This window comes from Cervus canadensis, chromosome 19, assembly GCF_019320065.1.
Source record: "Cervus canadensis isolate Bull #8, Minnesota chromosome 19, ASM1932006v1, whole genome shotgun sequence".
Classification (NCBI taxonomy): Eukaryota; Metazoa; Chordata; class Mammalia; order Artiodactyla; family Cervidae; genus Cervus; species Cervus canadensis.
In genome coordinates, this window is record NC_057404.1 from 29,985,019 (window position 1) to 30,001,751 (window position 16,733).

The window sequence follows — 16,733 nt, forward strand, 5'->3', positions numbered from 1 at the left end:
AAGTGACCTCCTCTGGGAGATAGATAGTGTATCTACGATTTGCCTTATTCTAGTGTTTCTATTTCAAAAATTAGATTCTGTAGAAATGCTACTTGGGCATTCAGAAGATTTAATACCTTCTGTTACATTGTGGATATGGTTTATATTGTTTTCATCATTGTTGCTTTTTTCCTGATGACTGACTTATTGATACGTAGCCATGGCTATGTGAAAACAACCTTGAAATATCTCTGTGTTCTCTAACCCTAGATATACCTGACTTAATAGGTAACATTCTTTAACTGTCTTTTACCATCTGCCAGGTGCCAAACTCAACAATTTAAAACTATTTTTAAAATATTTGAGTAAGAAATTCCATGGTTTCTTTTGAGTGTTTACTTAAACTAAAAGCTCAAAAACATGGTTATTAAAATTTACTTGTAAAATGTAACTTAAATGCTCATTGTGCCTATCTGCTGTCATGAAAACAGAATATTCCTAACTTAAAGTATCAATTTACTGCTGTTAAACACTCAGCTTTCTCTTGCCTACAACATATTCTTTTCTTAAAAACATTTGTTAATTTAGGTTTCTGTTGGTAATCTGCCAGTGTAACTTTCAAATAATAAAGATGCTTTAAGTTGAAAACACTTCAGAAGTTTTTCTTCACTTACACTTTCACTGTGTAAGGCCCTTGAAGTTGTTACAATTATTATAGTCTATGGGGATTAGTATATTGTAAGGAGATTACTAGACTTCATTACTTAGCAGCACAGTGAGAGAGGGTGCGCCATGAGAATATAGAGAATAAATGTCTGAGTTGTACAGTTAGAAGAGCTCTGGATAAACATGTTCTAGCACCCTCTTTAAAACACATCAAACCAACTAATTTTTATTGAGTACTAATTCATACATTCTATTTCCCATAAGAGAAAATACAGAAAAAATATGACATGACTTCCATTCTCAAGAATTCTATATTCATTTTGAAGAAGGGATTTTCAAAGAATTATCAGCAGCATTATTTTCATAACAAGGCAGAGAAATTGAGGATCCAAGAAATCAACAGTTGCCAAAGATGATGCAGGTGGGAAGTAACAGAGATGAAATTAAAATTTGTTTGTCTGGATGAAAAGGTCATACTCTTTCCTCATGTTAAATCAACTAGATTAAAAAAAAGAGATGATCACATGTGAAATAACTTGGAATCCTTATGTGATGGTGACTTCAGTTTTTAGTATACAGGCTCTGTTTGCTCTAGAAGAATTAAAAAGTTAGGAGGGCCAAAGTAAAATAGGGAGGCTTCCTTCATGGAGGAGATTGAGTTGTATTTTGAAGTGAAGTGGGGTAAACATACACAGGAAAAAGATGAAATAGAAGGAGTTGGTACAAAGGCATTTAAGTAAAAATAAGCTTTTCGTGTCTTTCAAATGTGGAAACTAATAAATAGAATTTTGTCAGCTTATAATAGAAAGGCTCTTTTAGCAATAGCTGAGACATAAGATTGGATAGGACATACCTGTAGTAGTAGCTACATTGATTGATCATGAATTACTATGGGATTTTCATAGGTTGAATAGGCTGTGATCTCAAACTAGAGTATTAATACCAAATCTCAATTGGTATTAAAGAGAGGTGGACCAAGTGGTGAAATGGGTTGAATAATAGGCTAAGGAGTTTTTATCAAAATGGATAAGCCCACTTAGGGAAGGAGTTTATTGCCAGAAGATCAGAGGGCACCAAACCGAGTCTTCAGAAGCAGTTGGGTTAAATGAATTCAGGAAAAAAAGAGTTAAAAGATTTTTTATAGGAGTGGATATAGAGGTGCAACAGCCATCACAGTTTTAAAGAGGCCATTCGGTAAAGAGCTTCAGAAACAAAGATATAGTTTTTGAAGTGATGGAAGAGAAATTTTAGAGAAGAGGAAGAATGAAGGGGCCATGGCTTTAGCAATGGGAAGATGTTCATTTCTTAAATAAACACAATGAGTGGATCTCTACTAGATATTGTGTCGAACATAGCCATTATAAAGAGGTGTTCTATCACAGAGGCAAACTGCTCTTGTGAGGGAAATTTGTGGAGGGCAAGTTTAATCAGATATGTTTTTTCCATAAAATGTTGGCTTACTTTTGAACCTACTGTGGGTATCCTGAAACTCTGAGGACTCCTGAAACCATTCCAACTATTGATAATATTGTGATGCAAACTTATTTTGGCATCTCAGAATGGGGGCTGTCTTGGAGACTTTACAGTTAGGAGGGACCCACATTTCTCCTTTTGGGTTTTGTTGGGGCCTCTTCATTTCTGAAGAGTATAAGAAATAAAATGTAGGTTAGGCCACTGTATCATTCTCCAGAAACAAATTAGTTAGGCTGCTATTATGTGACATTCTTATGCCATAATGGAACAACCTGCTGTTGAGAAATGAGTTAGCATTACATTATGAGCAAAACAAGAGCAGAGAGGTTGCACAGTTATATTGTTACATGAATCAAATATACAGAGCTGAAGTGACAGACTTTACCAGCAGCATATTGAAAGTGCTGTCTGGTAAAAGTTACCATGATATTTTCAGATAAATTGTGCATCCAGGACACATGGATAATGACAAGATCATGAACATCATCTCTGAATATGAGTCATGTTAGATATATGCTCGGTTATCAAAGAGCAGTTCATTTAAAAATAAACCATGTTTTCCTGTAGTTTTAGGGCAAGAGAAGAGAAAATGGTTTATGATAGAAATAAAGATGTTGATCTCTGACAGCTGGTCTTTTCAGTCTAGGTGAAAACATCAGCTATAGCAGCAGTGGAAACAAACTTACCAATTTCCCTTTTTATTTAAAAGGTTCCTTGGATGCTTAAAAGTGCTTTTATCACAGAGTGAATGAACCAGGCTTTCAGTGTCCTCTCTAGATCTCTAAATCAAGAGTGGGTAGCCCCTATTTGAGGAGTCAGTAATCATCATTTTCAAATGTTGAGAATGTTGTTGATGAGGTAGACTTAAAGAGACTTTTCTATGAATATGTTGTAGGTGTTACCAAAATGGTAACTGAGATTAATCCACTCTTATTTCTCTCATATCTCTACCCCCAGACCTCCTCAAAACATCACCCATCTTCACTCCGCTGCAAAAGTCACTGTGATGTTGAAGGCTAAATTCGTCATTGGATTGTAAACCTAGAATCAAGGGAGCTACTGCTGATTTTGTTCACAAGACCAACTCTTTCCGCACACATTTCATGATAAGCTGTGCTGAAAGCATAAGGTTTCTTATGTGCTTAGTTGCTCAGTCATGTCGGATTCTTTGCAACCCCATGGACTGTAGCCCTCCAGGCTCCTCTGTCCATGGGATTCTCCAGGCAAGAACACTGGAGTGGGTTGCCATGCCCTTCTCAAGGTTTCTCATATCAAGTCATAAAATATGTAATATTTCAAGGAGGGTGCACAGTTCTGGTTATTCTGGCCATGTTTTATTTACATGGTTGGGACAGGTATGGCAAGTAGCACTGCTTGTGTAGATGGAAATCTGGAGTACTAAATTTTTTGGAATGCATTATTTTATTTTGAAAGTGTGTTTTTTTAGTGTGTTGGAACCTAAAATGCAGCAACTTAGTATAACTGAATGAATTTAGAACATAAACAGGAAAATGTTCCTAGGATGTCTTCAAAATTAGCATTTCAGATTTTTTTAAATTTTAAAATAAAGCTTATTGAAATTACAGTAAAAATACAAAAAATACAGTAGTTATCAGGACAATTAGACAGCTTCTGTGAATGGAAACGATTTGTGTCTAATAGAAAACTTTTGTTTTGTTTCTGCTACCCCTCCTGTGCTTTAGGGCAGTGTTCTAATTAGCAACTTTCTGTCAGCTTTTTTGAAAGATAAAATATTTGATGTTAATTTTTGTTTGAAGTAGTGGCAGTTTTGTTAGAAAACTGTGAGCTCAAAATGTAGTATTTATTGTAGTGTTATGTGTCCTTACTGAGGAAAAGGGAATATAAATAAGTGCTAATGGGTATCCTGGGTATCCTATAAAGAATAATTCATTCCCACTCAATAAATGAGGAAAGCCAGGGATTTGGTGTGATAAATAATATCAAGTGAACATGCTGGACTTATGAAATGATAGCAGTTGTGTAGGTACAGTAATAAATCCTTGAAAGACAATTATTTAATTCTTTTAAGACTTATGAAATGATCATTTTTCTCCCAAGGAGAGAAGTTTGGGGTGATTAAATTATGTGCATAATTTTAAGAGGATTTCTATTTTTCCTAATGAAATTCTTTATGATCTGTTCTCCAAATGTGAAATTATTTTACTACATGGACAAATAGTAATTTCTGAAACTGGCTATATCACTGAATGCTCAGAGTTGTTTTTTCTCTTCTCCATCTGGAGAAGATTCCACACAATAGTGTGTGTGTGAATGTACACACACACCCAACATCCTCAGTACATTAGTTTTTAGTTTCCTGTAGATTGTGCTTTCTAGTGATGCTGGTGTAAGCAGTTACTTCTGTTAGTTTTACACAGCTGTTGCTTTGTGTTATAAAGAAAATAATACTCTGGGACACTGCAGGAACAATCAGACCAAGTAATCAATTTTCTTTTCTTGAAGAAAATATTTGAGTGAAAGCCTTTGACCTGGTATGTTTAAAGGAAAGAATTAAGTTAAATTAAGAGAAAATAGATATAGCCCAGAGATAGCTAAGTATAGCATCTGGAGTAAATAGATAATTTGACAAGAATGGAAAGTCACCTACCTGCATGTCCCCAACCCACACAAGATATTTTATGAAGTATAACCAAAAGTATTTTGACTGTTTTCCTGTGAGCAGTTCTAATCATGGATGTCCAGTAACTTCCATTGAATTGTCCTTGTGTAGTCTAATTGCTGTTTTTGTAAGAAATTATTTCCTGATGTTTAACCCAATTTTCCTTTATCCAAATTAACTCCATTATTTCTAGCTGATGGAAATCACAGACACACTAAGAAGCCTTTCATGGTTTTGTTTCTCCATAGATCTGAAGCCTTCACTGTTTTGTACATTTCTATTTTTTTATAAGGCATTTCAAAATAAATATGCAAAATACTGTCCTATCAAGTTAGAAGAGTTGAAGTACCTCTAGTGTATGATGGAAAGAAATGAGAGAGGAAGATGATAAATTAGGCCAAATTTCCTTGTAACTACTAACATTTTTCCCTTGATGATATTTGGTTTTCTAAAATAAGAAAGTCATTAGAGATATATTAGTGTTATTATAGTCTACTTTTGCTTTTGTTACATTTAATGGAGAAAACTAAAGATAGTTTTAGACATTTTACAACTCTTCTAATTGTGTTGGCTTTAAACTTAGAACAAACTTTTAGTGTTTATATATTTTAGAGTTGGCACAAAATTTTTAAATACACAAGGCAACTCTCAAAATTAAGAGTAAAGAGATAATTGTTTTATCTCCTTCCTAAAAGTCTTCCCTTCATGTCCTTATTAATATGAGTCAACCATGTGTATGCTCAGTTGCTGCGTCATGTCCAGCTCTGTGACCCCATGGACTGTAGCCCTCTAGGCTCCTCTGTCAATAGGATTTCCCAGGCCAGAATACTGGAGTGGGTTGCCATTTGCTTCTCCAGGGGATCTTCCTGACCCAGAGATCAAACCTGCATCTTCTGCATTGGCAAGTGAATTCTTCACCACTACCTGGGAAGCCCTGTGAGTCTTACAAATCCTGGTTAGAATCTCTGTGTTAGTACATTCACTGTTTGAGTCACCTGCCTTCTCATCAGCTCACAGTCTGACCCACTAGCATCACTCCTATTAAGGGATGAAAAACTGAGAAATGTATAGATAGTCAGTATTTCATCAATTTGATATCAAATAACACTTAAGAGTGAACATCACCATGTAAATGAAATGGGGCTGTGACTGTGTGTGGAGTGATAGATTATATGGGATTGAATAGTTACTCTGTCATTGCACAAGCTAACGACTTTTGTGCAAGTTATTTAACCTCTCTGCACCTCAATTTGCTCACCTACAAGTTGAGTATAACAGTAATATCTATCTCATGATGGTTTGAGGATCAAATGGGTAAATATTTACAAAATAAAAAAGACACTTAGAAAATTTCCTGGCACAGAATAAGCCCTTACTAATAACTGTCTAGTGGTGGTAGTAACAGTAATTCATAGAAAAATGTGATTTATGTTTTTCACCAAGGGAAAAATGTGGGCAATGTGATATACACAAGTAATGAAATACACAAAATGTGGTATACAAAAGCAATGAAGTTTTGATATATACTACACCATGAATGAAAGTTAAAGACATTCTTCTGAAAGAAATGTCAGACACAAAAGCCATCAATATCTCTTTCCCTGTCTTCTTCCACCTTTGCTTTCTGTACCATCTGCACTCTGGCTCCAGAGAAAACTGGTAAGAGAGGGGTATGGAGAATATTTAAGAATGAAGCAGGAGAAAGAAAGGAGAGAAAAAGCAAAATGGTGAGGCAGAGGAAGAGGTGTGGGAGAGGGGATTAATCTGCCTTTCCATGGCTTTAGAGAACTCTTTAGTTTTGTTTCCCCTGGAAAAAAAAGGGCAACTTTTTGATTAAAAAATTAAATTTCCCATTAATTTTAGTCCTCACCAATAGTATATGAATTGGAAGACTCTGATAGCTTCCAGGTTTACTGACAAAAGAACACTTCTGGGCTGGTACAGAGGACAGAGCTGGTGGTCAGCTAACTGCCTTTATATGCCATTCCCTAGTTCTCCCAGTTCTCTGAGAGTGAAAGAAGGCACATTTCATAAAGAAAGTCATTTGATGAACATCTCAGGGTTGGATTGAGAAAGAATGTGGATTTCAGTCACAGAATTTCAGAAAAAATAAGGGGCCACGTGACAATAACAGGTTATTTGTTTATAGAGTCTCTGTGCACAAAATATCTCAAAACAAATCTGTTAATTTGCCTCAAAGAAAAGAAGGATCATGATGATCAGATATTTGGATATAAAAAGCCATGCTATATTAATGTTAGAAAAAAAATCATGAAGATGTCTTTAGTTGTGTACCATGAGTAAATTGTTTCATTTTATATTTTTTTCTTTGAGTTGAAATTGAGTTGCCTTTAATTATTAAATTTGACTTCTTGTACTTTAGAAAATAAGGGTTACGGGTTTAAAACATTAAGAATATATTTGCCTTTAATTTGATTCATGTTTCTTGACCTAAAAGAAATAGAAATCAGATTGTCTATGATTATGATGAATGGGATTTTCTAGGAAGTGAAATTGGTTCAATCAGAGCAATTACTGTTTCTCATTGTTATTAGCCCAGAGTAGAGCCAGTTTTTCTGCTATTCTTTACAGATGTCTCTTGAATATTATAGTCAGTTTGCCTTACCCAAAGGTGAAGGAGGCATTTCAGGATAAATTGTTAAACTATCAGAAGGTTACATGTGGATAATAATAAGAGTTTTTGGTAAAAATCACAATGTCTGAGGCAGATTTTTTGGGAAAAGAATTGACTAAGCTTTCCTTATTTAAGCAATTGCATATGATCAAATATCATTGGATAATGTTTAGTAAAGCTTGTTCTGCTTAATTTTGGAAAGGAGGATTTGAGGAAACAATATAAGCTCAGAGGAAACATAGATTTAAATTTTTTTTAAAGAATTCATTTTTTAAAGATCAGACTTACTTAGGTTTACAGTAAAATTGGGTTTTGGTCCTAGAAGGTCTTATAGGTATTCGTAGACCCGTTCAACTTCAGCTCCTTCATCATTACTAGTTGAGGCATAGACTTGGATTATGCCTTGGAAATGAACAGAGATCATTCTGTCGTTTTTGAGATTGCGTCCAACTACTGCATTTCGGACTCTCTTGTTGACTATGATGGCTTCTCCGTTTTTTCAAAGGGATTCTTGCCCACAGAAGTAGATATAATGGTCATCTGAGTTAAATTCACCCATTCCAGTCCATTTTAGTTTGCTGATTCCTAAAATGTCGATGTTCACTCTTGCCATCTCCTGTTTGACCACTTCCAATTTGCCTTGATTCATGGACCTAACATTCCAGGTTCCATGCTATATTGCTCTTTACAGCATTGGACCTTGCTTCCATCACCAGACATCCACAACTGGGTGTTGTTTTTGCCTTGGCTCAGTCTCTCCATTCTTTCTGGAGTTATTTCTCCACTGATCTCCAGTAGCACATTGGGCACCTACCGACATGGGGAGTTCATCTTCCGGTGTCCTAGAGGAAATCAGTCCTGAATGTTCATTGGAAAGACTGATGTTGAAGTTGAAACTCCAATACTTTGACCACCTGATGTGAAGAGCTGACTCATTTGAAAAGACCCTGATGCTAGGAAAGATTGGAGGTGGGAGGAGAAGGAGATGACAGAGGATAAGATAGTTATATGGCATCACCAACTCAGTGGGTATGAGTTTGAGTAGACACCGGGAGTTGGTGATGGACAGGGAGGCCTGGCATACTGTAGTCCATGGGGTTGCAAAGAGTTGGACATGACTGAGTGACTGAACTGAAGAGTAAAACTGTGAGGAAGGTCTACAGATTTCCCACATACTGTCTGCCTGACACATGTATGACTTCTCCATTATCAACATAGGTCACCAAAATACACTTTTTTAAAAACCAAGGATTAACTTATATTAACACATCAATCATTGTTGTTTCATTCAGTTGCTAAGTCATGTCTAACTCTGCAACCCCATGATCTGCAGCAACGCCAGGCTTCCCTGTCTTTTACTATCTCCTATCTCCCAGAGTTTGCTCAAACTCATGTCCATTGAGTTAGTAATGCCATCCAACCATAATCACTGAAATCTGTAGTTTACCTAAGAGGTCAATCTTGATGTTGTATGTTCAGTGGGTTTAGGAAAATGTGTAATGACATGTATCTATCAGTATAATATACGGAGTATTTTCACTACCCCAAAAATCCTTTGTGCTCTGCTTGTTTATCGCCCTTGACTGGAAACCATTTCTTCTGTCCAAGGGATTCTCCAGGCAAGAACACTGGAGTGGTTTGCCATTTCCTCTTTTAGGAGATCTTCCTGACCCAGGGGTTGAACCCCATGTCTTTTATCTCCTGCATTGGCAGGTGGGTTCTTTACCGCTAGTGCCACCTGGGAAGCCCCGATCTTTTTATTGTCTTTATAGTTTGCCCTTTAAGAAAGGTCATAAAGTTGAAATATTACAGTATACAGCTTTCTAAGATTGGCTTCTTGCACTTAGTAATAATAAAAATATTGACTTTGAAAAAGTAAATATACACCTAACACTTGGAAATATATGTTTAATACCTTTGTCCTAAAAGCAAATTATATTCATCACTGACACTTAATGGAGATACATGTTCAAAAAATAGGTTTAATAAGAGAAAGTATTAACTCTCTGATGTTTACTTTAATAGAAATTGTATTTAATTAAATTATATTTGCTTTTAAATAAACTATTGCTGAAATGAAGGTAATCCATTTATAATGGAACAGACAAAAATACAAAAATACTTTATTTTTAAATACTTATTTTCTCTTTCTCCAGATTTTATGTCCTCCGTTTTCTCAAGTGGCATGACAGTAAAAGGAAAATATAAAATGTGATTTTCCTATACATTATCATTTGGAAGTAGGAAACTTCTGAAAAATGATTGATAGATCTCAAGGAGATGTTTAAATTATCACATCTAAGATAATGCTGAATCAAATATTCAATCTTCTTTATAAGCAAGATTCCAAAATAGATGATTTGTCTTAATTTTCCTTGTTCGATTTCCTCCTCAATTGTTTATTCCCTTTGTCCCTGTGACTTCCAGCACGCACGCGCGCACACACACACACACACACACACACACACACAAAATCGACCCTGTGTCTTGTCTTAACCATTTAGTAGTATCCTTACTATCCCATTAGTAGGCACAATAATTAATCTCTTACTATGGGCATAAACTGATAATGGTTTAAGTACTGTCAAAGAAAAACCAGGGCTGGACAGTAGGTAAATTGGTAAAAAACAGATTATATTCAGATCCATTGCAGTAGCGGGAGGGAGATGTCAGTGCAGAACTGGGCTGCATTCTGAATACTGCAAGGAAAAGTGGGGGCTTAGAGCCAAAGAGTGTGGTGGTCATAAGTGGAGAGAAGATTGCTAAGAGGAAACATGAAGTGCTAGGTTCAGTCACTTGTTCATATCTGACTCTTTGCAGCCCGATTGATTACAGCAAACCAGGCTTCCCTGCCCTTCTCCATCTCCCAGAGTTTGCTCCCACTCATGTTGAGTTGATGATGCCATTCAACCATCTCATCCTCTGTCTCCCCCTTCTTCTCCTGCCTTCAATCTTTCCCAGCATCTGTGTCTTTGCCAATGAGTCAAGGGCTCGGGGATCTTGCTAAACTGACACAACAGGATTCTTGGTGATCAGGCCAGAGTGAGGGGGATGGTGGAAGATGAGGAGCTTGATTAGATATTAAGGGTGAGCAAATACCAAAGGGGGGGATTCCGATTTAGCAGAGTTTGGAAACTAGATTACATAAGGAAGTATAGAAGAGTCAGACATCTGAGTAAAACTTGCTTAATCAAAGAATCTTTGGCGGCACAAAGTCTGTGGTGACTTATTAGCATCTTATGTAAGGAAACGTGTGGAGAAGTTGGGAAATGAGAGTGGAATGCTCATCTCATAGTTCAGTTAACTTTGGGTGAAAACCTTTCAAAGGTACTCTTCCTTACCAAGGGTGTCAGTGCTCTCTCCCACTACTTGGGTGTGGCCATGTGTACACATACACACATGCTACACACACACAGAAGCATGTGATAGTGGAGTGAACAATGAATACCGGACTTCTGAAAAGGTGCTCACCCAGCTACATAGCTATTCTGACGTGAGCTTTTCCACTGCTAGATTTTTTTTAACCTTCAAAGGTAGCCTTTGCCAAGCTTTAAATGTGTTTATAAGGACATCACTAGAAATTATTGTAATTCTCTTCTGTTGTCCTAATGGGGCAGTGTCAACACCATTTCATTTTACTGTAAATCATATTATATATTTAATGGATGTTTTGCAAATATCTGAATGAAACTTCCTTTTCAGGGCAATTGTTTGTTAATTTGAGAAATTGTATTTAGATTATATCTATGTGCTACCAAGATGCCAGGTAAAGATGGACAAATCATGCTGTAAAATTATAAAACTGTATGTGCTCCCTCTAGAAAAAGAAAGTATTTTGAGGAGCATTACAATGCCCATCTGAATGGAAATATGTTCCCAGTGGCTGCTGTGTGCCTGAAATATGCAGCACTCATATAGAAATTGCGTATAGGAGTGGAAATTCTGTTAAATTTTGAACATACCTCTTGAATCCAGGAAGACATTTAGCCATGCCTATAAATTAACACGTTTGTGCATATTTGGTTGTTGTATTAGTTGATTATCACATTAGAAAGTAGAAAACAACACTGAGGGAGGAAGGCATGGGTTGTGACGCTTTCTTTTGAAGCAAATCACAGTACTGGCCAATCCTACAGCAGATTGATCTATGTCAGGAACCCCTGCTGGGAAAAAGATTTAGTACCAAGGAACAAATTTCCAAGTAATAACAAAATAATTTGTGGAGATGGTTCAAGATCTGACTTTGACTTCTTAAATTTTTTTAGAGAGTAAGTGCTCTTAATCAGATGTCTATTTAAAGATAATGTTGAAGTGTGGTGATTAGAGGCAATAGAACCTTCTGACAAATAATGTTCTGAGGAGACAGTGCAGTAGACTGAAGAGTTAGGAGTATTTTATTGATGCTTTTTAATTCACTGAGTAAAAGTAAAAGATTTCTGTACCTTTAACATCTAGCTCTAATTAATGGCTAGAATAGTCAAAGCTGTGTAAAATTGTTCTGAACCTAAACCGGTAAAATTCTTGTTCTACCTGCCAAGGGTCTGATGTTCCTGATGGAGTTTTTGGACTCCTAGGATGAGAAATGTAAACACTGAAGAGGAATCACAGTGTGGTGGTCTGTCTGTCCAGTGCCGTTGGGTGGGGCAGTGGGAAGGCAGAGGGAGGGGAGGAAGCAGGAATGCGCATTGGAAATGGGACTTCTGCTGCCTACAAGAATGATGTGCTTTGCATACCAGACTGAATTGATACTCTAGTTACTGCTGCGGTTCTGGATTTTTCACATAGCTTGGAAAAAAAAGAAACAGCACTTTTTATCTCTGTGCCTTATTCCTTATTCCCTCGGGTGTGACATGAATTTCAATTTACTTGGCCTAGAGAGTAGGAGTAAGGATAATTAGTGTAAGCTGACCTGAGGAAAGTACTCACGTGAGTGTCACTTACTGTTAGATCACTGGCACCATTCACTGTGTGCTGCAGGCTTGGCAGTCCACTCCTTGAGTGAAGGACTGACCTGAAGAACGCCTTAATACTTCACAGTTTGTTCAGATTAGGAACTGTCAAACTATTGTAAAGAGAAACTGCTTTTTATTTCCATGAAGCCTTGATTTAAACATACACGTACTTGACAAATGTTTTATGAGTTCCTCATTTGTATTTTATCAAGGTATAAGTGACATATGATTTTGTATAGGTTTAAGATCTACAGTCTGTTGATTTGATACATGTACGTATTACAATATGATTACCACTTTAGCAGTTAACACCTATATCATGTCACATATTTGGTTTTTGTTTGTATTTTTGTGGTGAGAACAATTAAGATTTAGTTTATTAGCAAGTTTAAAGTGTTTAATATAGTATTGTTGACTATATTTACTATGCTGTGCATTAGCTTTTCAGAAATTATATACTAGTTGCAAGTTTGTACCTTTAAACATCATTTGCCTGATTTGCCCATCCTGCACCTCCTGGTAGTCACCTCTCTACTCTTGGTTTTTATGAGTTCAGCATTTTTAGATTCCACACATAAGTGATACCATAGAATGTGTGTTTTCCTCTGCCTGAATTATCTCACTTAGCACAATAGTCTCAAGGTTCATCCATGTTGTTGCAAATGGCAGGGTTTCCCTTTCTCATGACTGATTATATTCCATTGTGTGTGTGTGTGCATGCACGTGCTTCTTCAGCCATTTATCTCTTGTCGAACACCTAAATTATTTCCATGTGTATAATGCTGCTATGAACATGGCTATGCAGATATCTCTTCCAGATACTGATTTCAGTTCGTTTAGATATATATCCAGGAGTGCTGGAATATATGGCAAATCCGCTTTTAATTTTTAAGGAATCTCCATACTGTTTTCTTTACTAACTGTACCACTTTACAGTTGCAACAAAAATGTATAAGGGCTCCCTTTTCTCCAGAGCCTTGCCAGTCTTTGCTGTCTTTTGCCTTTTAGTAATAACCCTCCTAACAGATGTGAAATGATATCTCATTGTGATTTTGATTTGCATTCCCCAGATTCTTAGTGAGAGTGATCATTTTTTCACATTACCTATTGGCCAATTGCATGTCTTCTTTGGGAAAATGTCTATTCAGGCAGGTCCTTTGCCCATTTTTACCTGGAAAACAAGCTTTTTTGTTAATAAGTTGTATAAGTTATTTATATATTTTGGCTATTACTCCCTTACCAGATATATGGTTTGTGAATATTTTCTCCCATACTGTAGAGAAATCAATTTACAGATTATTTGCTATATAGCAGCTCTTCAGTTTAATGTGTTCCCTCTTATTTATTTCAGTTTTTGTTGCCTGTGCTTTTGATATCTTATCCAAGAAATCATTGCCAAGGGCAGTGTCAGGGATCTTTTACCCGATGCTTTCTTTTAGAAGTTTTACAGTTTCTGTTCTTTCATTTAGCTTTTAATCCACTTCAAGTTATTTCTTGTGAGTGGTATAAAATAGGGGTCCAGTTTCATTATTTTGCACACAGATACCCAGTTTTCCCAACACTGTTTATTGAGGAGACTCTTCTTTCCCCATTTGTGTTTTGGCATTCTTGTCAAAAATTAATTTACCATACATGAGTTTGTTTGGGTCTGAACTCTTTTCTGTTTCACTGGTCTACGTGCCTGTTTCTATGCCAGTATCAGAGTGTTTTGATCACTATAACTTTGTAATACAGCTTGAAATCAGATAATGTGATGCCTCTAGTTTTGTCCTTTCTCAAGATTGCTTTAGCTACTCACAGTCTTTTGTGGTTCCAAACAAATTTTAGGATAGTTTTTTTTTTTTAATTCTGTGAAAAATGCCATTGGAATTGTGATTGGAATTGCATTAAATATGTAGATCTCTTATTTCAGAAAACGAAGAACTAAAGAGCCTCTTGATGAAAGTGAAAGAGGAGAATGAAAAAGTTGGCTTAAAGCTCAACATTCAGAAAACTAAGATCATGGCATCCGATCCTATCACTTCATGGCAAATAGATGGGGAAACAGTGAAAACAGTGACTGACTTTATTTTTGGGGGGCTCCAAAATCACTGTGGATGGGGATTGCAGCCATGAAAGTAAAAGACGCTTATCCTTGGAAGGAAAGTTATAACCAACCTAGACAGCATATTAAAAAGCAGAGACATTACTTTGTCAACAAAGGTCCGTCTAGTCAAGGCTATGGTTTTTCCAGTGGTCATGTATGGATGTGAGAGTTGGACTGTGAAGAAAGCTGAGCGCAGAAGAATTGATGCTTTTGAACTGTGGTGTTGAGAAGACTCATGAGAGTCCTTTGGACTGCAAGGAAATCCAACCAGTCTATTCTAAAAGACTTCAGTCCTGGGTGTTCATTGGAAGGACTGATGTTGAAGCTGAAACTCCTATACTTTGGTCACCTGATGCGAAGAGCTGACTCATTTGAAAAGACCCTGATGCTGGGAAGGATTGAGGGCAGGAGGAGAAGGGGACGACAGAGGATAAGATGGTTGGATGGCATCACTGACTCAATGGACATGTGTTTGGGTAGGCTCCAGGAGTTGGTGATTGACAGGGAGGCCTGGCGTGCTGCAGTTCATGGAGTCGCAGAGAGTTGGACATGACTGAGCAACTGAACTGAACTGAACTGAAGGATATTTTCACACTATCAATTCTTCCAATTTAAAAACATGGGCTACTTACCTACTTATTTGTGTCATCTTTAATCTATTTCATAAATGTCTTACAGTTTTCATTTTCCAGATATTTTTCCTCCTTTGTTATATTTTTTCCCTAACTATCTCATTGATTCAGATGCTGTTGTAAATGGAATCGGTTTCTTAATTTCTCTGACAGATAATTTGTTGTTAGTGTATGGAAATGCAACTGATTTCTGTATGTCGGCTTTGTATCTTGCAATTTTACTAAATTAATTTATTAGTTTTGATAGTTTTTAATGGAGTCTTTATAGAGTTTACTATATGTAAGATCCTGTCACTAGCAAATTGCAATAATTTTACTTTTCCCTCACTGATATGGATGATTTTTATTACCTTTTCTTGCCTAATTGCCCTGAATAGGACTTCTAATACCATGTTAAATAGAAATGGCAAGAGTGGGCATCCCTGTCTTGTTCCTAAACTTAGAGGAAGGGATCTTAAATTTACCATTGAGTTTGATATTAACTGTGGACTTTTCATATATGGCCTTGATTAGGCTGATGAACGTTTCTTTTATACCCAGCTTGTTGAACTTTTTTTTTATCATAAAAGGATGTTTTTTTATCAAATGCTTTTTCCACATCTATTGAGGTTACCATATGATTTTTATTTTTCATTTTGTTAATCTGGTGTATCATATTCATTGATTCACATATATTGAACTATTCTTGCATCCCTGGAGTAAATCCCACTTGATTATGATCCTCTTACGTATTAATCCTCTTACGTATTAATGATTTTTTTTTTTCTGGCAACTTGCTGTCATATAAGTAAAATCTTTGGTAACTACTGAAGATAAAACAGTGAACATGGTCTCGTTATATTTCTCCTAGATGGTTGCTGGAAAGACAGACTAATCATTTTAAGTGTTGATTTTGGTAGGTACTTTGAAAAAGAAGTCACTTGTGCAGTATGGGTACATGAGGAACAAAGGGATAAGTTTGTATTGTGATTGGGGAAAGCATCTCAGAGGACAGGATATTTGAGACCTAAAGAAGATGAGGGAGCTGATTATGAAATACAAAGGAGCAAGTGCTGACAGAAAGAGACTCTACTGTTTGTATTCCCTTTGACTCTGAGTTGCTCTGAAAAGCTCGAGACGAAAGATGTTAAATAATGTCCCTCAGTCATCAAATGGAGAAGGAAATGGCAACCCACTCCAGTATTCTTGCCTGGAGAATCCCAGGGACAAAGGAGCCTGGTGGGCTGCTGTCTGTGGGGTCTCACAGAGTCAGACACGACTGAAGCAACTTAGCAGCAGCAGCAGTCATCAAACAAAATTTTAGTTTTGTTCAATAGACTGGATTATACAGATCTGTAACATATAATCTCCCTGTTTAACATGTCTAAAATAAAATTATTTTTGGTAATTGAATGTATTAAAAATAGTGTGCTTTATGCAATTTCGAGGAAGTTAGGCATTGTTATTAATGGAAGACATTATGTTTTCACAAAGGATCATTGCTTTCTACCTTGTGGAGATAAAGTCTAATATAGATGACTTGGTGCTTTTGCTTTGGCAGGTGCTTGGTGTGTTTGCTGAGCTGAATTGCAGCTCATATTGTGCCATATTAGGTCCCTCACAGTTAGACATTTTCATATTGAGTTACAGAATTACCCATTTCCAGGGATATATGCATTGAACAGCTCTC

The 16,733-nt window shown here is 36.5% G+C and overlaps 1 protein-coding gene across 5 annotated transcripts in view; it reads left to right on the forward strand.

Annotated features, from left to right (window-relative positions):
• CCSER1 (coiled-coil serine rich protein 1) overlaps positions 1 to 16,733 on the forward strand; it is a 1,404,567-nt gene that overhangs the window by 35,522 nt on the left and 1,352,312 nt on the right. The window lies entirely within an intron of this gene.